This window comes from Rhinatrema bivittatum, chromosome 10 (genome assembly GCF_901001135.1).
Source record: "Rhinatrema bivittatum chromosome 10, aRhiBiv1.1, whole genome shotgun sequence".
NCBI classification, from domain to species: domain Eukaryota; kingdom Metazoa; phylum Chordata; class Amphibia; order Gymnophiona; family Rhinatrematidae; genus Rhinatrema; species Rhinatrema bivittatum.
In genome coordinates this window covers 27,191,149-27,215,275 of record NC_042624.1, presented here as the reverse complement: position 1 = coordinate 27,215,275, position 24,127 = coordinate 27,191,149, and the positions used below count along the sequence as shown (strand labels likewise).

The 24,127-nt window shown below is 47.7% G+C and overlaps 1 protein-coding gene across 7 annotated transcripts in view; it reads right to left on the bottom strand.

The window, feature by feature from the left end:
* Window positions 1-24,127, bottom strand: part of DNM3 (dynamin 3) — a 694,116-nt gene that overhangs the window by 328,990 nt on the left and 340,999 nt on the right. The window lies entirely within an intron of this gene.

Sequence of the window (24,127 nt, the reverse complement as noted above, 5' to 3'; positions counted from 1 at the left end):
GTCGCGCTCCTTCGTGCGCGCGACGCCCGGCGCGCGATGCCACCGAGGTGATCTCCGGTTTAAAGGCCCTCTCTTTCCCTGGTCCAACCACATCACACCACTCTACCCCATTCTCCCCTACAGACCTAAACCAAACTACTCCCCCCTAGGCACAACCAGACATGACCCTACCACTCTTCCCTTCACTCAAGTCTAACCACACCACATTTTCTCCCCTGAGGCCCAACCCCACCACTTTCTTCCCTCTTCATGCCCCAACTCCACCTATCCCTCTCCCCCCATACCCAGGCCCAACTCCACTAGTTTCTTTCTCTCCCAGGCATGACTCAATCACATTCCTCCTCCACACCCCCAGGCCTAACTTCACCATTCTCCCTCTCCTCCCTAGGTCCAACCACCACACATCCTCCATCCCTTCCCAACCCTACCATTCCCCCCAGATCTGACTCCACTCTCTCTCACACATCAATTTCCCTCTCCTCCTCAGGCCCAACCCTACCACTCTCTCCCCACTCCTTTCCCCGCAGGTCCAACCCTACCACTGCTGTCTTCATTTAGCTCATACAGACCGACAGCACTGCCTCCTATAACCCCAATACAACTCTCTCTTCCTCTCCTTCAGGTCCAACCGCACCTATATTTCTCCTGCCTCCCCACAGACATGACCTCATACTCTCTAACCCTCCCACCTCTTAAGCTATAACTGTTGCCTCCAGGCTTTCCCAGCCACGTAGGCCAAAGCTGCTGCAGACTGAATATGTTTGCAGGGGCTGATGCAGCTATTGTCACCTCCATCCAACCCATGTGGGTCAAAGCTGTTGCTATCTCCTTCTGGCCCTCATGGGCCAATGGTGTGGCAACTTTACCAATTTTTTTTTGCTAAATGTTAAAATTCCGCAGTGAAATTCTGCAACAATTCTGCACTGAACAGTGGTGCAGAATTCCCCCAGGAGTACTAAAGAAAAAGATACTGGAATATCTTGAATACAGCAGTTTGCAAGATCCAAGGCAGCAAGAGGGAACAGAGAGGGAGATTGGGTCAAACATATTTGATCAATTTCTTTGATTAGATGACCAAAGAATTAGTTAAAAGGCAAGCACTGGATGTCAATTACTTTAATTTTAGTAAACCTTTTGACACTGACTCACATAGGTGGCTCATGAATAAACTGGGGAGCGCTAGGGATGGACCCAAGGTGATAGTCTGGGTTAGAAACTGCTTGAGTGACAGAGGGTAGTGTCAACAGAGCTCACATCAAGGAAAAAGAGATTATCAATGGACTGCCTCTCAAGGAACAAGTCCTTGGGTTGATTCTGTATGTACATGAACCTGCAGAGGGATTATTAAAGAAAGGAAATCCTAGAATAATGAGGCTCAAAGTGGATGGACTCAAGAGTGACAGGAGATATTTCTTAATAATGTAGGGGTGTGTCAAGACAGGTATATCATCTACACACACAAAGACCATAGTAGAGTAGAAGAGGAATTTATTCTCTCAGGACAGTTATCAGGCAGAGATATCTTGCATATAAAGTACAACATCAAATAGCTGTGATAGCACTATTAGTCCTCCGACATGGCCGTATTTCGAACTGGCTGCATCAGGAGGGACAGAGCAGGAGATCATTTTCAATCTTCACCAATATGGTTAGTGGACAAATCTTTATAAACGTTGTCAAGGATACAAAGTTTCAAGGGAGCCATGCAAGCAATTAAAGAAACAAAGTTGCATATAGCTTTGACAAAAGATGCTGACCAGCGTCTGGACGGAGATGCAGCCAGTGCAAAACCGGCCCTATCGGGGAACTAATAGTGCTATCACAACTATTTAATATTGTACTTTATATGCAAGATATCTCTGCCTAATAACTGTCCTGAGAGAATAAATTCCTCTTCTACTCTACTACGGTCTCTGTGCCTGTAGATGATTTACCTGTTTTGACACACCCCTACATTATTTGGATTTCCCCGTTGGTGTGTCTCGTTCTCTACTCGTCTGGTAGGAGATATTTCTTAATAGAAAAGGTGATGGATGCATAGGACAGTCTCCCGTTGGAGGCAAAAACAATAACAGAATTCTAAAAAGCCCATGGGAAGTGAGTCAGAGATCAATCAGGGTCTAAGGTATATTGCAAAGGAAGAAAATTTGGAAGATTTTGTTGTGCTTGGAGGTGGACCCTTGTCCTGGAGCCGTGGAGAACAGCTCCCTGGTAGCACCTGCCCTCAGGAGGCGGAGCACAGGAGGAGACAGAGGCTAGGATGAGCTTCACCAGTGGAAGCCCTCAGTCCCCCCAGGTGGAGCCCGTAGGGACCCGGGCCGCTTGGACTAAGGTGGGCCTCGCAGAGTCTCCCGGAGAGATAGCAGAGAAGCATGCCCACGAACAGCAAGGGAGTGCGGTCGGGCTCTAGACTGTAGGTCTAATGGAGCAAGGAAGACCAGAACAGCGTAGGCGATAACAAGGCAAGGGAGAGAGCCAGAATCAGGAGACATGATCAAGGCAGTCGAGGTCAGAATCCAAGGATCAGTCCGAGGAGTAGTCAACAAGGCCGGGGTCAGGTTCCAGAGGTCAGACGAGGTCACAAGGCAGGCAGAGGTCAGGATCCAGGCAGCAGACAGAATAGTCAAGGAGCAGGCCGAAGTCAGTAAAAGAGAGACAGTCCGAGGCTACAACCTGGGGAGACAGGACAGACAGACGCTGGAACAGAAGGACATTGGACAAGGCTTGAACAGTAGGACACTGGAACAAGGCTGGAGCAAGACTGAACACGGAGGCAAACTAGAACACATGCAGAGCTGATCCGATTGCCAAGGCAAGAAAGTGCAGGCAGGGAGCTAGGACCCGGCCCTGGCCCTACAAAAGGCCGGGTGGTCGACGCGCACGTGCACGTAGGGGCATGACAAACACCACTGGAGATGTCGAACTCCGGCGTGAGGCCTGGTGTGGAGTGGAAGGCCCAGCGACCACCGCCACGGGATGCCGAGGCCTGGAGGAGCTTGCTGCTGCCGCTGGGGAAGCCAACCCGTGACCTGCAGAGTAGCTAGCGTGCTGAGCAGGCCCATGCACGGGCCAGGTGCAGATGGGGCACGTAACAGAACCCCTCCTTCTAGGCCTCCCTCTATGCAGCCATGGCTTTTCAGGATAGGTCCTATGGAAAGTTCTGAGGAGCTCTTTATCAAGAATGTTGTAGGAGGGTTCCCATGAGTTCTCCTCAGCCCCATAAACCCTCCCAGGCTAAGAGGTATTCCCATCTACCTTGACGCCGATGGACGTCGAGGACCTCTCTTACCTGGAGTGACGAGTCTGGTTCGGTAGAGATCCGCAGAGGTGAAGGATCTCTATGAGAGGGCCAGGAGAGTACCAAAGGCTTCAACAGAGAGACATGGATGGTAAATGGAACTCTCTCTGAAGAGAGAGCTGTTTTAAGCGGTGAACTGCAAGGATCAGTGTTGGGACCGGTCCTGTTCAATATCTTTGTGAGTGACATTGCGGACGGGATAGAAGGTAAGGTTTGTCATTTTGCAGATGACACTAAAATCTGCAACAGAGTGGACACGCCGGAAGGAGTGGAGAGAATGAGACGGGATTTAAGGAAGCTGGAAGAGTGGTCAAAGATATGGCAGCTGAGATTCAATGCCAAGATGGGCAGAGTCATGCATATGGGGAGTGGTAATCCGAATGAACTGTATTCGATGGGGGGAGAAAGGCTGATGTGCACGGAGCAGGAGAGAGACCTTGGGGTGATAGTGTCTAATGATCTGAAGTCGGCGAAACAATGTGACAAGGCGATAGCTAAAGCCAGAAGAATGCTGGGCTGCATAGAGAGAGGAATATAGAGTAAGAAAAGGGAAGTGATTATCCCCTTGTACAAGTCCTTGGTGAGGCCTCACCTGGAGTACTGTGTTCAGTTCTGGAGACCATATCTCCAAAGAGACAGAGACAAGATGGATGCGGTCCAGAGAAGGGCGACCAAAAAGGGGGAGGGTCTTCATCGAATGACTTATGAGGAGAGATTGAAGAATCTAAATATGTACACCCTGGAGGAAAGGAGGAGCAGAGGTGATATGATACAGACTTTCAGATACTTGAAAGGTTTTAATGATCCAAAGACAACGACAAACCTTTTCCGTCGGAAAAAAATCAACAGAACCAGGGGTCATGATTTGAAGCTCCAGGGAGGAAAACTCAGAACCAATGTCAGGAAGTATTTCTTCACAGAGAGGGTGGTGGATGCCTGGAATGCCCTTCCGGAGGAAGTGGTGAAGACCAGAACTGTGAAGGACTTCAAAGGGGCGTGGGATAAACACTGTGGATCCATAAAGTCTAGAGGACGTGAATCAAGTGGGTGGCTCGCGGGAACAACGGCTACTACATGGAGATAATACCCTTATTCAATAAACATACACACAGTTAATGCGACTCCAACATTGCTCTAAGCTTCAACGGCAAGAGGAAATGTGGAAAAAAGGATTTGCATTCACAAAAAAGTGGGGCGTAGCTTGCTTGTTACGGCAGTTACTACCCCAAACCAAATAAGCCTGATACTTCACTTTCAATGCATATCCAGCATAGCTCTCTGCTTCAACGGCAGGGGAGAAAGTCTGATACTTCACTTTCAATGCATATCCAGCATAATTCTCTGCTTCAACGGCAGGGGAGGATGAAGAAAAGTGGATCTAAATGCAGACAACAACCAACAAGGACTGAATTACATAGTCTGGGTAAACAAATAAGCATGGGTGTAGCTTGCTTATTGCAGCAGTTATTACCCCTAACTAATTAAGCTAGATATTTCACTCACTTAGATGCAGTTCCAACACTGCTCTCTACAGTAATGGTGGGGGTGGAAGGGAAATAGAACCAAAAGGTTACTAAGAGCCAAGAGTAACAGATAAATATGAGGAAAAAAAAGTGTGAAACTTGCTGGGCAGACTGGATGGGCCGTTTGGTCTTCTTCTGCCGTCATTTCTATGTTTCTATGGAATGTGTTGTGGTTGCCCATGGCACGAGGTAGCTGGAGCTGATAAGACACTGCTCCGACTCTTCGAAGCACTGGAAATTGGCTGATGTACTTGGGAGCCAGGCGATGAGAAGGAAGTCTCAAACTTGTGTGTCGGGTGCTTAACTACACCTTCTGACCAGGGTGGAAGAGTGGAGTGGGATGTCTATGGGCATCAAAAGTATGCTTGGAGCGCTCAGCGGCCTGGGTAAGGCGTTCTTTGACTTGATTCCACACTTGACGAATGGTGTGGGCCATGGATTGCACAGCTGGAGAAGGAACAGTCAGAGGAACTGGAAGTGGCAGCCAAGGTTGTCGTCCGAATACCACGGAGAACGGAAATACATCTGTGGCAGCAGCGACATGGATATTGTGCGACAGCTCAGCCCAGGGTAGCAAATCAGACCAGTTGTCCTGCTGGTCATTCACACAGGAATGGAGGAATGTTTTCAAGGTTCAGTTGGTTCTTTCAGCTTGACCATTGGCCTGTGGGTGATAGGCCGATGTGAAATTCAAGGCATTGTTAAACTTTTTGCATAGGGAGTGCCAGTACCTGGCGGCAAACTGTGGTCCTCAGTCAGATATAATTTCCTTTGGGAGTCCATGGAGATGGAAAATGTGTTTCAGGAACAACTTGGCTAGTTCTGAGGCCGATGGGAGGCCCGGCAAGGGAATGAAGTGACCCATTTTCGAAAAACGGTCTATGATGACCCAGATTACAGTATTGTTCTGGGACAAAGGCAGGTCTGTGATGAAGTCCATTGAGTTGCTGGACCATGGCTCAGTAGGTACTGGAAGCAGCTGGAGTAGGCCCCAAGCCCGTCCGGTAGGCAGCTTCTGTTGGGCGCAGACAAGACATGAATCTACATAATTACGAGAGGCTTGTACCATGTTGGGCCACCAGTAATATCTCCGCAGCATCTCTAGGGTCCTGGCATAACCCGGGTGTCCTGCCAACTTGGAATCATGGGCCCATTTCAGAACTCGTTCACATAATCTACATGGAATGACTGTTTTCCCAACTGGAACTAAAGTGGTTATGGCAAGGGATACAGAGGCAGGATCTAGATGTGTCTGGAAACATCAGGAACATCCTCTGGTTCGAAGGATCTTGATAGTGCATCAGCACAGAGGTTCTTGGAAGCTGGGTGATAAAGTAGAACGAAATTGAACCTTTCAAAGAAGAGCGCCCATCAGGCTTGTCTACGATTCAATAGTTGAGCTTCTTTAAGATGCTCAAGATTCTTATGGTCGGTGAAAATGGTAAAATTGTTTTGCGCCCCTTCCAACCAGGGGTGCCACTCTTGGAGCACCAACTTAACGATGAGAAGTTCTCGGTCACCATCGGTGGAGTGCTGCTCTGTAGGAGAGAACTTGTGTGAGTAGAATGAACAAGGTATCAATTTATCCTTTGTAGAAAACTGACTTAAGACGGCTCCTGCTCCAATTGCAGAGGCATCATCTTCGACGACGAATGGACATCTTGGGTCTGGATGCTGAAGAAAGGACCAGAACAGAAAGCTTCTTTTAGTGTCTGAAAGGCGGCTTGTGCTTTGGGAGTCCACACACGAGTGTTAGCCCCTTTCTTGGTCATGGCGGTGAGTGGAGCAGCTAGGGTAGAATAATTGGCAATGAAGCTCCTGTAACAATTAGTAAAGCCAAGGAAACGTTGTAAGGCCCGTAGGCCTACTGGCTGGGGCCAGTCTCAGATCCCTTGGACTTTATCCGGATCCATGGAGAAACCTCGATAAGATATGATGTACCCCAGGAAGGGTAAACAATTTCACTCGAAGAGGCACTTTTCTAACTTGGCATAAAGTTGATTTTCTCTTAGATGGAGGACGATCTGAACAAGATCTCGATGGGATTCAAGGTCTCTGGAAAAGATCAGAATGTCGTCAAGATATACGACTACGAATGAGTACAAGAGGTCTTGGAGTATTTCGTTCATAAGGCAATTGAAAGACCGCTGGGGCATTGCATAGCCAAAAGAGCATCATGGTATATTCATAGTGACCATCCCTCGTTTTGAATGCGGTTTTCCAGATATCTTCAGGTCGGATGCATACCAGATTGTACGTACCCCTCAGATCCAACTTGGTGAAGATCCATGCCCCTTGAAGGCGGTCAAACAGCTCACTGATAAGGGGCAGGGGGTATCGGTGTTTGCAGATTATGGTGTTGAGCCTTCTGTAGTCAATACAAGGGCGTAAACCGCCATCCTTTTTCTTGACGAAGAAAAAGCCCACTCCAGCGGGAGAATCAGAGGGACAAATGAACCCTTTTTCTAAGTTCTCTTTGATATACTCAGACATGGCTAGGGTTTCTGGGTGAGACAATGGATAAGTTCTTCCCTTGGGGAGGCATCGTGCCCGGCAGAAGGTCTATGGAGCAATTGAACTTGCATAACGGAGGCAAGCCTTCTGCTTTGAGAAGACGTCTTCAAACTCAACATACTGAGTAGGCAAACCAGATAGAGTGTTAGACTTCATGACAGAGACTACTGGAGATACTTGATGTAGACATGTCTTCTGGCATTTGGAACCCCACTGCTCCAACTGCAGGGAATTTTATTTATTTATTTGCTTTTATATACCGGTGTTCGATTTTACATATCACATCGGTTTACATTTAAACAAAATGGAATGCCAATCGAACTGGGGTTCGTGGACCTGGAGCCAGGGCAGCCTCAGGATAACTGGATTTGTAGAACGTTTTAACACATAAAAGGATATCTCCTCCTCATGGAGAGTGCCCACAGTAAGAGGGACAGCCACTGTTCGATGGGTGATGAGCCCTGGAAGATGTTCTCCTTGAATGGAGGCAATGCGGAGGCTCGCATCTAATGGCTGAAGAGGAATGTTCAGAAGCTTGACAATGTCATCCATGATGAAGCTGCCACTTGCACCAGAACAGTGGTGGCTAAGGAGTGGGCCTCGATGCCCAGAGAGACTGGAAGCAGGAGTTGGAGGCCGGTGACAATAGCGTCTAAGCTTGGGACCCCCGCCGGGCTCAGGCGTTGCAGTTTTCCGGATGAACCGGACAGGACTGCCGAAGATGTCCAGAAGTGCCACAGTAAAGGCAAAGACCCTCCTTCCTCTCACAGAGACATTCAGTCAGAGACAACCATCCACAGTTCACCTCCATAGGTTCCACCACAAGAGGAGGTGGTGGTGCTGGAGTCTTGGTTGGAGGACTCTGGACATGCGTGGGACGCGGTTTAGGAGAGCGGGAAGCCTTTACTTCTAGGCTCCTTTGCCGGAGACGATGGTCGATCTTCCCGGTGAGGGAAATCAGGTCCTCTAGAGATGTGGTAGTCTCACAGACAGAGAGTTCATCTTTGAGAGCGCTGGAGAGTCCATCTAGGAAGATGGCTTGCAATCTTTTTGCCACCCGAGCTCAGTAGCCAGGGTCCTGAACTCCACTGTATACTCAGAGAGGGTCCATGACCCTTGATGGAGGTGAGGTAGATTATGGCTGGCTACAGCTTGGCGGCCTGGGTCTGCTTGAAGAGAGCAACAAACTTGGATAGCTTGGAAAGCATGGGATCAGAGCATTCCCATAAGGGAGAGGCCCATGCAAGAGCCTTCCCTTCCAGACGGGAAAGGATGTAGGTCACTTTAGTGGTTTCCTTCAGGAACAAGGAGGGTTGCAATGCAAATTGTATGAAGCATTGATTGAGGAAGCCATGACAGGAGCGTGGGTCCCCGTTGTATCACTGAGATGCAGGGAGCACCAACGATGCTTTGGGTAGCATAGAGGCCGATAGGTTCACGGGATTGGCCAGAGCTGTATCTCGCAGCTGGGAACGAAACTCTTCCACTAAAGAGGCTAGCGATTCCAAAGCCTGGTGATGTTCTTTGACTGTGGCAGTGTGACGGGGTCCCTATGCCAGTCCAGGGAGGTAGAATAAAGCCAGGAACAAAAAAAAATGCCCTGGAACCAAAGTCCTAGAAGGAGGGGGAGAAAAAAACCCAGGTGACACAGAGTCAAGGGTATACATTGGTGGCTTCCCCTGTAACCATAGAAACAAACACACAGGTGTGGGAGGGTTAAGGGTGGGACTTCCCCAGAGCCAATCAGCTGACAGAAGAGGAGGAGTTTACTGAGTATAAGAGAGACTCCCTAACCCAGCAGTTTCAGTCTCCTGCTGGGGACAGAAGGAGAAGGACCATACTACCGGCTGCCGAAAGGACTAGAACTTTGGTACTCCTGCCTAGATGGAAGACGGACGGCTGGCATGACTTCCATGAAGGTGAGCCGGTAGATAAAGACTGTTTTACTATCCGGGTGTACCTATTTAAAAGGATAGTGTTTTGAGACTGCCAGCGGGTGGTTGTATTTGAAGGGGCAAGTGGAATATCCCGGAGATACAGTGGGAGGTGGCAGTTAGGCCCATGAGGCCAGACTTTTGAACTTTATGACTTTACAGAGAATTTCTAATTGAGTTTGCAAGTGGCCAGGAAGGCTCTTTCAGGGACGGGACCGGTGGAAATGTGACAGGCGGCCAAACCCGGTAGGGCCCTGGAGATGGGAGACTCCACTGAGTCCATGGCCTTGGCAACCTGTTTCGCTTGGAGATGGACCCTTGTCCTGGAGTGGTGGAGAACGGCTCCCTGGTAAGGACCAGGAAGCACCTGCCCCCAGGGGGGCAGATGACAGGAGGAGACATAGGCTAGGATGAGCTTTACCACTGGAAGCCCGAGATCCCCCCCCCCCCGGGTGGAGCCCGTAGGGACCCGGGCCGCTTGGACTTAGGTGGGCCTCGCAGGGTCTCCGAGAGAGGTAGCAGAGAAGCTTGCCCATGAACAGCAAGGGAGCATGGTCGGACTCTAGACTGTAGGTCTGATAGAGCAAGGAAGACCAGAACAGCGTAGGCAAAGACAAGGCAAGGGAGAGAGCCAGAATCAGGAGACATGCTCAAGGCAGGCAAGGTCAGAATCCGAGGATCAGTCCAAGGAGTAGTCAACGAGGCAGGGGTCAGGTTCCGAGGTCACAAGGCAGGCAGAGATCAGGATCCAGGCAGCGGACAGAATGGTCAAGGAGCAGGCAGAGATCAGTACCAAAGAGACAGTCAGAGGGTACTACCTGGGAAGACAGGACAGACAGACGCTGGAACAGAAGGACGTTGGACAAGGCTGGAACAAGACTGTGAACGCGGAAGCAAACTAGTACACATGCAGTGCTGATCCAATTGCCAAGGCAAGGAAGTGCAGGCAGGGACTTCCTTATATTGAACGTTCAATCAGGGTGCGCCGCGGAGCTAGGACCCGCCCCTGGCCCTACAAGAGGCCGGGCGGTCCGTGCGCATGCGCGCATAGGGGCATGGCCAACGGAGACGCCGAACTCCGGCGTGAGACCTGGTGAGCAGTGGAAGGCCCGGCGACCGCCGCCGCGGGACGCCGAGGCCTGGAGGAGCTCGCAGTTGCCGCTAGGCAGGCCAACCCGTGACCTGCAGAGGAGCTAGCGAGGTGAGCAGGCCCCTGCACGGGCCGGGCCACATAACAGATTTTATCTGTTATGAACCATATCAACCATCATATTCTGTTTCTATAACAATTTTTGTCTGTTGGTTTGCAGCTCCATTTACAGCCCAACAAATTGGATTTAGTGCCAAGACATCAAGCCTGGGTGTGTTCTATGCAGCTCAGGGAAATTTATGATCTAAGTATGTAGGGGAGGTTATAGTCAATCCATTCTATACTAAGATTTCAGCTTTTCTTACAGCTGTCTATGATGGCTTCATTCAGCATTTACTGGTATTTGGTTGCACATAATCCACTCATTTCCTTGCAATGAAATGGTTGGATTCAATATGATCATAAATTAGAGGGCGTAACCTGTCCTGGGGATAGTTGAGTTTTCTAGAAATCCTCAATGAATATGCATGAAATAACTTTGCATGCATTGGAGCCGCAGTATCTGCACATTTCACACCTGCATATTAATTGCAGCTATCCTGAAAACCTGATTGCCTAAGGTGTGTCAAGCACTGAGTTTGTTCCAGTAAGCAGGTTTTTATTTTAAAGAAGGTAGGGGATTACCTGCATCACCTTTGAGAAGAATGCTCTGTTTATTATTTTATTTATTTATTTTTATATACCGACATTAGAACAAGTATATCACATCGGTTTACAAAAAATAATCAGGATTGCTTACAAAGGCATCACATACCAGAGAATCTTAGGACAGGACATAAAAAAACAACATAGGTGGTAACGTATGTGGGGGTGGAATCATTTGGTGTGACAAACTTTTTGATTTGAGAAGTGGAAAGGAAGGTAATACATTAACCAACATTATAAACAGGAGATAATTTAAGTTAGAACTGGCCACGTGGTATCTATTTCATCAGAATGGGTAAGGGATGGGCAAAAGGCGAGGGTAACACTTCTTAACAGGATGCACTAGGTCAGCACTTCTCAACTGGTGTGTCGCCAAGCACCCGCAGGTGTGTTGCGTGCTCCCGGTCTATCCCGCTGTTCTTCCTTCCCTGCTGCCATTGCCGCCGGGCTATCAGCATGTTCAAGCCGTCGGAATTGCAGCGGTGCTAGAAGAAGCCGTGGCACCTTTGACTGGCCTTTTCTTCTTCCCACGCATTCCCTCCCCCCCCCCCCGTGACCCAGGACAGGAAGTGATACACAGTGCGGTGCACGGGAAGGAGAAAGAGCCGTGCCACGAGTAAGAGTAGCAGCGGCAGCAGCAGCGGCCACCGAGCAATCGAAGCAGCCAGTAATTGGGAAAGGAGACAGCAACATGAGCCTCCCGCGGCCGATGGGATTCTTCTTTCTTGGCCTGCGGGGGCTGGAGGAGGCTGCTGCAGCTACCATTTGTGCTCGGGGGGAGGAAGTGAGTGAGAGAGAGAAGCAGCCAGCCAGCCTGTGTGTGATTGAGAGCATGTGTGTGATTGAGAGAAACTGGTCAGACAGCTGATGTGTGTGTATATGTGAGAGACAGTGAAAGTGACTGCTCAGGGAGATGACTGATGTGTATGTGAGGGGGTGAGACATTGATAATGGAGGTGACTGGTGTGTGTGTGTGTGAGAGACAGAAGCATGGAAGTGAGAAATCAGGGTATGTGAGAAAGCATGGGAGTAAGAAGCCTGATTATGAGAGAGAGCATGGGAGTAAGAAGCCTGTGTGTGTGCATGCATGAGAGAGAGACTGGTTGGTAAGGTGACTGTGTGTGTGAGAGAGACTGGTGTGTGTGAATGTGAGAGAAAGAATGTGATTCAGGAAATGCGAAGCCTGTGCACGTGGAAAACTAGCATGGAAATGAGAGAGAGACAGGTGTGTGTGTGTGGGGAATGAGAAGCCTGTGTATGTGAAGAGAGTGAGCATGGGAGTGAGAAACCTGGGTGTGTGTGAGAGACAGCATGGGAGTGAGAAGCCTGTATATCTGAAAGAAAACATGGGAGTGGGAAGCCTGTGTGTGTGTGTATGCATGAGAGAGATCAGGTGACTGGTGCATGTTTGTGTGTGTGTGTGAGAGAGAAAGAAAGTGATTATGGGAACGAGAAGCCTGTGCATGTGGAGAGAACAAGCATGGGAGTGAGAGACCGAGAGTGTGTGTGTGTGAGACAGAGAAAGTGATTATGAGAGTGAGAAGCTCGTATATGTAAGTAGAACACGGGAGTGGGAAGCCCATATATGTAAGCAGAATACGGGAGTGGGAAGCCTGTGTGTGTGTGTGTATGGCATGAGAGAAACTGTTCAGGAAGGTGACTGGTGTTATGTGTCAAAGAGACTGTTTGGGAGATGATTGGTGTGTGAGAGACAGAAACTGGTCATGGGAGCATGACTGGTATGGTGTGTGTGTGTGTGAGAGACATGGGCCCTAAGGAAGAGGACCATGAGTATAGAGCTTAGCCCCTACTGCTGCTTCTGTATAGAGCTTAGCCCCTACTGCTGCTTCTGGTGCCATTTTAATTATTTAATATTATGTGATGTGTCTGCTTTTTTGAAATATTTTATTGGTGTTTCAAGAATTTTGAATAGTTTTTATGAGTTTTTAATTGTTGGACGTTATTCTGTTCATAGCTGTTTTGAAAAATATATTCTGCTTATTAGTATAGTTTTACAATTATTTCTGTGGGGATCTATAGCTGCTTGCTAGTTCTGTTTTCCTAATAAGAAGTGTATTGGTTTTTAGGGCCTGATTTAATATTTGTAGTGTTGCCTTTTCATAGATAGGGTTGTTCCTGTTTGAGTGCGTTCCATAATACAAGTGTAACTGTGTGCGGAGTAGTTTATGTGCCTTACTACAGATCCTGGGAGTATGAAAGGTCGGTTCTGTGTCTGTTACTGAGATGAGATATTTTACTAGCATGAAAGCGTTTGCATCAGTCTTATTTGTTGTATTTTTTCAAGAGGACATGCATTGGTGGTAAACTGCTGTCTTTTCTTAAGTAGGGCTATTGAGCCTGGAAGTAGAAGGAGTTTGAGTTGCTGTTACTGAGATGACACCAGAATCAGAATATCTTTTTTGTAAGGTGAGTTGTATGGGGAATGTCATAATTCTGCTTTACATCCATTATTGTGGGTCAGGGGGGTTCCCATGGATGCAAACTGTACTTTTATATCTAGCCCCGTGACAATCATGGGTCAGTGTCATGCATGTGAGAACCATCTGTCAGGTGTGTCCCGACAGAAAAAAGGTTGAGAACCACTGCACTAGGAGGCAAGGTTGTTTCAGAGAGGGAATGGTGGTTGTTGTAGGTCTGGTTGTGTTCACCCGAAGGCTTTTCGGAAAAGCCATGTTTTTCATTTTTTCTTGAAAGTTTGAGTCAGGGGTTCCATTTTTAGCTCGGCTGGTAGACTGTTCCATAGGATGGGTCCCGCTAAGGATAGTGCACGCTCCCGGATTGGGTTCAGGTGTGCTGATTTTGGGGAGGAGGTTGGGATACGACTGGTATTTGAGGACCGTAGGCTTCTTTGAGGCATCTGAAAGTGCAGGGTGGGACTGAACCAGTCTATGTTCTCGTTGTACAGCGTTTTATGGACACTGTTTTATTAAACACTGTGGTGTACGTTGAGTACTGCATCAGGGACAAGGCACTTCCAGTACGAGTCTCCTCAATGTAGTTTCCAGTTCTTTCCTTATTTCTAGCCATTCCATAATTTTGATGTTTGCTCTTTCTGTATTCTTCTGTATGCCAGATTGCCCTTTTGCTTCATTATTTTGCACTACAGGATCTTCATACATACAGTGCCTTGTAAAAGTCTTCAAGCTCTTGCACATTTTTACATTTTATCTAAAAATACAAATCAAATTGAATTAAAGTAGGAGTTTGTTTCACTTATCTACACAACATACTCATCATGAAAAAACGTTTATAGGAATATTTCAAAAGTAACTAAGAATTAAAAAACCAAAAAACAAACAGTCTTAACTGCATAAGTCTTCACACCCCTTGACTCAATGCTTGGGGAAACCCCTTCTGCGGCAAAAAACAGCCATGAGTCATTTAGTATGTGTCTACCAACTGTGCCCAGCGGGATAGTACACTTTTTGCTCTCACTTCTTGGCAGAAGAACTTAAGCCCTTTCAGGTCAGCTCGGGATGGTTCAAGTCTTGCCACAGATTTTCTATTGGCTCCAGGCTTTCCCGGGGCCACTTGGAGACGTTCACTTTCTTCTTGCTCTGCCACTCCCATTGCTGTTTTGCTTTGTGCTTAGGATCATTGCTCTGCTGAAAGCTTAATCTTCTCCAGTCCCACATCTACGGCAGACTAGAAGAGGTTTTCTGTCAGAATCTGCTTGTACTTCTCACATCCATCTTTCCCTTTAACTATCTCCTAACACTGAGACCATAAAACCTTCTCCCACATGCTCGCTGTGTCCCATAAATATTGCTTGATGGTACATAATATGGCTTTTCTTCAGCAGTGGCTTCCTTCTTGCCACCTTCCCATACAAGCCATATTTGTGGAGTAATCTTGACATTGAGGAATAGTCAATATTTTCCCCAATCTTAACCAGAGGTTCTACTTCAGTGACCTTCCGCAGAAGTTTTCTTAACCCATGGTTACTGATTTCAGAAGGACATCTTTATTTATATTTAGCTCAGGCCTTTTTCATTGGGTGCTCAAGGTGAGTTAATTCAGGTACAGTAGGTATTTTCCCTATCCCCAGAAGGCTTACACTCAAGCATTTTTCCCATAGACACAGAATGGGAGAAAAAAACCTTAGTAAATCAGATCCTATTTGTACCTGAGGCAATGAAGGGTGAAGTAACTTGTCTAATGACACAATGCGATATGAGCCCTGGCTTCAAGCTCTCAGTCCGCTGCTCTAACCATTGGACTACTCCTCCAGTGTCATGGTGGACACTCACTTTCAGGTCGATACAGTAAAGTGTGCTCCGTCGGAGCGCACTGTCAGCCTGCTCTGGACGCGTGTTTTCCCTTACCCCTTATTCAGTAAGGGGAGGAAAACACGCGGCCCACCCGCGGCACCTAATAGGGCCCTCAACATGCAAATGCATGTTGATGGCCCTATTAGGTATGCACGCGCGATTCAGTAAGTAAAATGTGCAGCCAAGCCGCACATTTTACTCTAAGAAATTAGCGTCGACCCAAAGGTCGGCGCTAATTTCTTCCGGCGCCAGGAAAGTGCACAGAAAAGCAGTAAAAACTGCTTTTCTGTGCACCCTCCGACTTAATATCATGGCGATATTAAGTCGGAGGTCCCCAAAAGTAAAAAAAAAGTTAAAAAAAAATAAATTTGAATTCAGCCCGCGGCTGCCGGGCTGAAAACCGGACGCTCAATTTTGCCGGCGTCCGGTTTCCGAGCCCGTGGCTGTCAGCGGGCTCGAGAACCAACGCTGGCAAAATTGAGCGTCGGCTGTCAAACCCGCTGACAGCCGCCGCTCCTGACAAAAAGGAGGCGCTAGGGACGCGCTAGTGTCCCTAGCGCCTCCTTTTCCCCGTTTTTCCCGCGTCGCCTAATTTGCATACTGAATCGCACGCACCGGCAAAGCGGGCGTTCGTCCGCTCTCCCGCGGTCTTACAGTATCGACCTGTTTGACAGTGTCCTGGTGGTGCCAAACTCTTTCCACTTTACAGTGATGGACCTGACAGTGCCCCAAGGCACATTGAAATTTTCTTATAACCTTCCACTAAATTGCACCTTCAAATAACATTATCCTGGAGTTTTTTGGCAGCTCTTTCTTCGGGATGCTTTGACCTTTACTTCAAATTCACATCATACAACAGAAACAGGTGTATTCACATCAGCTCAGCTACTGTGACTGGATACAGATGGGCTCTAACTTATTATGGGCATTGTAATTGTTTAAACTGGTGCTAATTTGGGTTTGCTACAACAAAAAGTGTGAAGACTTCTGCAATCAAGACTTTTGGGGGTTTTTTTTAATTTTTTCAGGAATTACTTTTGGAATATTTCTATAATTGTTCTTTCATGATGAAAGTGTAGATTATGTTGTGTAGTTCAGTGAAACTCCTAGTTAAATGCATTTTTATGTATATTTTTCAGACAGCAGAATGTGAAACATGAAGACTTGTATTTCACCAGTACTATTCCATTTCAGTTTTATTTAGTGATGTTTTAACTGAACTTATACTCTTCCTGAATTCCCTAATTACTGTTTCTGGTTCTCATTAAACTTTATTTTGATGCCGCTCACTTCGGTTCATATCTCCTTTGGTTCTGTGTGATTTTAAATGTGCTGTTGGAACGTATGACTTGAAGATCTTCCTATGGTAGTGCAACGTGCTGCAGACTGATTCTTAAGGAACTTTTAGAAGATCTGGTATTCTGGTATCTCGAAAGTACTAATCTACTAGCATCACCTCTACATGCACTGCTTCCATTTTTCCGTGGATATGCAGTTTCTAGGGAGATTTTTTTTCTCTTATCTTGTGTCTTTGATGGTATTTTCTAAATAATTATTTTAGCTGCACACTATGGAGGTAATTTTCAAAAAGATTTACATGCATAAAGTATCATATCATAGCAAAATTGCTTTTACATGAGGACAATTCTGTTTTAACCACGTACATTCTTTTGAAAACTACCCCCTATGTATACAACCAATGTACTTCAGTAGATGTTTTTTTATGCAGGCTCTGGCCTCATTGAATTTACAGATCACACTTCACTGAGCCTTCCCCTTTCTTTGTCCGGTTCTTTTTGTGTGCATCTCTCAGCTGTTTTAAGATGGTATCATTTTACACATTTCTTTTGTCCAATTCAAAATCTTACATGTGCATGGCTTATATTTGTCAGCTCCCTGTTATCACTGCCCCCTCTTCCAATTTCTGGCAAGCTCCTTGTGCACACTCTAGTTTCAAATGCCAGGTTTATTGCACAGAAGTACCAGTACATTATCTCTTTTGAGATCAATAGAGGTTTACATAACTCTCTCCAGCCCTCTTCGTCTGTTTCCTGCCGTGCAGAATCTTCCATATTTAAGGTCAGCCCAGCCCTTTGCCAGGTCAGGTGGTTTAAATCTTCCAAAAGAGGCGCAGCCTGTGGCGAGAAGGTGCTATGATGATCCAGACACAATTGTCCCCTTGTGGGCTGCCTGCCTAGCACTGCCAGCATATCAACTGGGAAAGGGATGGAGAGAAATAGCCATGGCTGCCACACCAGGATTCTTTGGCATCTTGCTTTTCGCTCAGAGAAATACAAAAAAACTGCCCAGCTCTCAAATGAGAGCAGAACTGCTAAAGACGTTTTCTGGATTAGAAGAAAAATTCAGCCCACGCTGATTGGTTTCTAGGCAGTTCGATACAATTTTAGTTTTTCTTTAATCAGATTCTTAAACATATGTAAAGCACACATGGACCTCGTGTCCTGGAACGTCTCTTTTGTGGGCACCTGGCTGAGTTTGCTGCTAGGAGTCTTGTTGAAACAAAATTACTCGAGTGAATGTAAATATGCCTCGGATCAACTGGAAAAGCATGCTAAAGAGTCACGGAGTTTCTAAAAGGAGAAGGATAAAAACCTACTGCGAAGGGCACAGAAACATGAGATGTCAGGCATGAACAAATAAAAGTGGATTTTTTTTTTCAGTCTAGACGAGTGCTCCCTCCCACCTTCCACTCATTTTCTGTGCTGAGTTTGTGCTGGCCTGAATCCTCCTACTCCAGCTGTTTTTGTAGGAGCGACCCTGATCCTGACCCCAATGTACTTCTTGCACAATTCAAGGTCCAGTACAAAAGACGCTGGTGTCTCAGGTTTTAGGTATTCTTCAGAAAACCACAATAGCACTATTACATGTGTGCAAGCTAGAGTCTATAAGTTACAGCTCAATCACACATGAATACTGGAAACTGAACAAACTGTATTTAGCCATCATTTTTTGTTATATGCTTTTGCAAACAAACCAGGTCATTCATCAAAATGCGTTACCTTTCAACTTGGGGCGAGTTTGGGGTGGTTTGATTTGTTCAAAGCTGCCAACTACTTTGTATAAATCAACTCCTCTTCTTGGTACCTTTCATTTATTCAAATGATAGCAATTCATTAGTCATATCAAATTTGCAATTAATGCCTCTGGGGTAGATTTTATAAATTTGCGCACACGCGTACTTTTGTTCATACACCAGGCGCGAACAAGAATACGCGGGATTTCAATAGATACACGCGTAGCCACGCGTATCCATTAAAATGCGGGGTTGGCGTGTGGAAGGCTGCCCAAAATCGGCAGCCTGCACGCGCCGAACCGCACAGCCTGCCTCCGTTCCCTCCGAGGCCGCTCCAAAATCGCAGTGGCCTCGGAGGGAACTTTCCTTCCACCCCCCCCTATCTTTGTTGAACAAGTTACGCCTGCTCGAGGCAGGCGTAACTTTGCGCGCGCCAGGCCAGCTGCCGCGTGCCATGTTCCGGTCCGGAGGCTGCGGCCATGCCCCCGGAACATCCACGGATGACGCGCCGGTCACAACAAGCCCCCGACACGCCCCCCCCCCCCCCAAGAAAGCCCCGGGACGCACGTAAGTCCCGGGGCTTTCTTGGGGCTTTCTTGTGCGCGCTGGAAGCCTACGCAAGATAGGCTCTGCGCACGCAGGGGGGGGGTTGGGGTATGTTTTCGGGGGTTACGCGTGTAACCCTCTGAAAATCTACCCCTCTGTGTATGTAAAACCACCTTTCCCAAACCTGCTCCGAGTTGAGTGTCCCCTCTTACAGTGTAGATATATAGCATGTCATATCAATCATTTTCTACCACCAGCTGCAAAGTCCAGTCAGTAACCATTTCACTGAACCCAATGCTCTGAAGAACAAACTTTATTTAAGCTCTGTATAACACACTACTGCAGCTATGGCACCATGACTTAAAATAAAGTCAGTAGGGGAGTGTTCCCTAGCAACTACAATATCCATTGGAAACTTTCTGAAAAAATAAAATAAAATGTGCCAGGTCAGGGCTGGCTTCCACCTTCCACTCCAGCTGCAATGGGGAAAAGGAAGCAAATTCGAAAAGGGTCCAGGTCAACAACATGGCAGCAAATCGTTACTGCCATCTACAGCAGGGGACACAATCCTGGAGAGAGAATGAATGAACAGAATGTTGCAACTGGGGACCCTTGAACCAGCTTGACAGCAGATGGATCCACCGAGGGGGGAGGCCTTCTAATGGTACTTTAAGCCGGGAAGCCGTGCAGGACCAGGAGACCAGACTGGAGCTTCAGCTTTACCAGCCCTCGTTCCCCGCAGGTTGAGCCCTTGGGTGCCGGGGCCAGCAGGACTTAGGCGAAGGTCTCCTGGCAGAGAGAGAGTCCAGTAATTGGTCCGAGTCGAGGCTGGCGGAGATCCGGAAGAACAGAGACAGTCCAGGAGTAGAGGCGGGCAGCAGCGGTGCAAGACAGTAAACCAGGCCAGAAGTCGGGGTAGGCTGAAGACAAGCAGGAACCGGAGATCGGGCAGAAGACAGGAGAATCGGGATATCAAGCAGAGGTCAGAGCCGAGGAGACAACCAAGGACAGGAACTGGAAGAGGAGCGGAACCACAGGAGCAGGAACATGGGATGTGGAACAAGTTGGAACACAGGAACGGAGACTGGAACACAGCAACAAGCAACTAGCTACTCTCATGAGTTGACCTGTTGCCAAGACAAGGAAGGGAAGCAGGAAGTGGGATTATAAAGCCCTAGCCAGTGATGTCATCATTGGGGGCCGGCCGACGTTTCCCACCACGGCCCCTTTAAATGTGGGGTAAGTTAGGGGGACCCCGCTGCGGCCTCTTTAAATGTGGAGCTAGGCCACACGCCTAGAGGGGAGGAGCCTAGGAAGCAGTCGGCGGCATCTCCCTCGTAGGGAGAACGCCGCGACAGAGGCCCCGCGCGGCATGCCCATCAGGACCGGGCGGAGACTGGTGTCTGCTGAGTAAGTTAGGGGGACCCAGCTGCGGCGGTCTGCAGCCGGGATTCCCAACACAAACATTTTGGGTTTAGAAATTTTAACCTTTTAAAGAGGAAAAATATAATAGGAAACTAAACTCTAACCTCACAGATGTTTCAGGTTAAAGGTCAGTAGAAGGAAGGAAAGAAATAGTACAATGCGCATTTAATCTGACTGGTCTCAGATATTCAGTGATATGCATCAAATTATGTACAGGAGTAATGTCAGAGGACCAGCAGCCAGGGCTGGTCTCTGGGGGTAGCCCTCCAGCCACTCTGAAGACTCTTTTGGACCTCAGGTATGTGTGAGCCCCTGTGCCACAATGCGACTGACAACTCCAGGGCTGGCCATGGTCCCCGATGCTGGCAGGTAAACACAGGCTAGGAGATGACAAGGAGCCACTAAAGATCAGAATCAAGACTGCAGCTGCACCAAGCTGGAACTGAAGACCGAAGTGGAGCCGAGCAGAAGATGTGGGACCAGGATCAAGGCTGGAGACCGTACCAGACTGAAAACAGAGGTCCAAGTGAAGACGAGGAACCAAAGACTGAAGGCAAGGTCCAGACAATGACAAGGAACCAGGCGATGGCTGAAGACAAGGATCCAGGCAAGGACGAGGAACCATGCAAAGACCGAAGACAAGGACCAGGTGGACACTGAAGACCAGGCTGGAACAAAACTTTCCAAAGACCAGGAACAGGACTCAGAAACAAGGAACTTGGAACTCTGGAACAAGACTTTAAAACTAAGAGGATTCCTAAGACTTAATCCAGCGAAGACGGACCCAGGACAGACAAGACCACAGGAGACCTGGAACAGATCAAGGACTACAGAAGTCCACAGGAAACCAGGAACTGACAACCAAAGAAGACCAGGACAAGAGACTAAGAGACCATGTGAAGGCCCCAAAGGCAAGACTGAAGAGCCCTTTTATAGGGCATTCAATGACGACATTGGAGGGTGCCACGGGTTTTCCCACCATTGGCCCTTTAACTGAAGAAGAGATGCTTGCGCCTAGCAGGAATGCTGGCAGAGCAGGGACGTCGGGTGCAAAAGCAGTATGTCAGCGGCAACCAGGCCACAAAAAAAACAGCAGAAAAGCAGCTCTCTGCTGCACAGGAAGCAGCAGCATCGGCAGCAACTCACCACCACAAGGCAAGGCATCACTCGGTGACTAAGCAGCGCAGCATCCCACCACATTGATGACCAGCAACGGCGGTGTCCCAGCCACATGGAGGGCAGGCGGCAGCAGCGCTGAGCCGCATTGGTGGCACCGGGGGGGGGGGGGGGTGAATGAACCACTCACGGGCCCTTCCCGCAGGTGGAAAATTTAACAAGTAAAGCTCTGCATGAGAGTTGAACTGTCTCCAGTATGGCATAAATATCTTTATGCATATTTAAAAAATACATCATGAGCTGAATATCTCCAAACATTCAGCTATTCAGATGGCTCTAGAATTTTGCAGAACTGAGGTGCAAGATATTTATCTTTGATTAAACTACATAAAAAATATTTTTAATCATCCTAACTTGGTTTCAGAACAAAATACACTGATAATTGTTTTCTGCCTCTGCTTTTCTTCCCCTGGATCCTAAATTTGCACCTTCCACATCTGTAAAAGCAAGAATTGGCACAATTATCTTCTCTCTGGAGCTGATGTATTAAAGTGTGATAAATTTGGAAGGCTACCATAGGTGACTGACCATCCAAGTTATCCTTACAGATTCGTGAAAAGCTATTGAAGGGTGGAGAAGGGTAACATGGAAGAGCTGGGGGAAGAGGAGGAAGATAAGGAGACCTGGAGAAAAGACAAGAAGAGGGAGGGAAGATAAGAGAGGAAACAGTCTAAAGGGATGAAGCTTCCTCCACATCCAGAACTGCAGGATGTGAAAATGCATCAGAGGCAGACAGCAGAGCAGAGACGCCACCACCCAGAGGCAGGATCCATGACCTCCTTTTCAAGGTTAAGGCAAATTACTTTCCCCTTCATCACGTTCTAGGAGACGGGTCCAATAAGAAATTCACATCAGCAAAGGAGAAGGGGTGGAAGGAGCTAGCCATAGTGGTCACTTGTTCGGGGGCATCCCAGCATATTGCTGTCTGCTGTAAAAGGTGGTACAGGGACTGCACACCAGAGGAGGGGAGAGGCCATCCAGTCAGCAACGAGCCCTGGAGGAAAGGCTGTCTTGGGATGGAAAGAGGTTGAAAGCACAATACAGAGGTGCATGGGGTTCCAAACCAGGCTCTGTACTACCTGTGGCATTCTCAGCTGAGGCCACACCTCCTATTTCTCTTGCTCTTCTGTTGTTTCTGCCTCCAACTCTCAATCACTTTCGTTCCAACAGGAGCTCCAGATTAGTCAGAGAAGTGATCCAGAATCTTCTGAGGTGAAATCCCTCCTGCAGCATATCGTTAACACCATCCTTCAGGGTTGCAAGTGTTTTTGGGGGGGGGGTTTTTTTAGCAAACTAAACTGCAGTAAATAACACAACTTAGCATAGTTTAGTACATGAGGATGAATACTAACTGCCCATAATTCTCCATTTGTATTTCCGTTACCCTAACTGAAGATACAGCTGTAGCAAACTTGCTGAGATTTGCATTAAAGCTACATTTTTCTCCCAGAACCACAAGATTAGCCACACAAGTAGCTGACATCATCTAACAGCACAGACATGGCCACTCTCTTAGATAATTCTAGCAAGGTCTTCAGAGGACTTTCCATGCATGCTCCTGTTAGACCCTCCTTAAAAGCCTGCTCACACCGTGCTACGGTGCTATAATTACTGTGCGCACCCGGCCTCGCAGAGCACATATCCAATGGAGTGGAAGAATCTCCTTGAAAGCTCGGGAAGAGGCTGTTTGATTTGCTGCCTTCAGCCAGTTGCGATGGATCTGGTAATCTTCTTATTCGCTTTTAGATGAATGGCTTGTGCGCAGAGAATTTTTCATCCACGGCAAAAACTTTATATATAGAACAATGTTACTGTGCAGGGTAAGGTTTATTACAAGTTAGTACATCGGCCCTTTCACCAAAACATTCTGAAACTTTTTGTTTGACTTTAAAAGAGGAGACACTTTCTTTGTTCATTTCATAAGAGAAATAGTTATAATTAGTTAGAAAATATTGAGTGGCAGTTAGTTGGGGGAAGATCTTATCATGGCAATAGCCAATAAAATGAGATCTGCTGCCTGCTACGCTCACTATCAACTGTTCCCTAGGCAAGAGTAGAGAGTAAAAAAGTTATTCAGCTACAAAGCATAGCAGATACAGCCTGATCTTGAAGTCTTAGATCAGCGCATCCCAACAGTTTTCAAGCCCAGGACACGACTACTTTAATAAAATGCGTGGGCCACCAGCCTCCACGGGGAAGGCAGTGTGGACATGGAGAGGACTCGTATGGTGAAAAGAAGAGCCAAGGAAGCACTGGAAGCCCCAGCAGTCTCTGAGGGAGAGAGGGGGCACTGATCCCTCTGTATACACTGCAAATGCAGGAGAGGGAAGAGAAGTGGCTATGAGGAGAGCAGCCAGCAGCTTTGTTACTTACCTTGGCTGCTGCCTGTGGCTGCCAGAGCTCAGTGTGAGTCACATCCAGTGCTCACTGCACACTCAGCCTGGGGAGAAGAGGAGGTGCTGTGTGCGCCAAACAAAGCAGGGCCCAGCTATCCGTGCCTGCATGGAGAGCTGTTAATTACAGATTACACAGGTCCTCAGAAAGCAGCTGCTCCATGTTCAAGAGCCACTGATGGCGATGCTTACTTGTG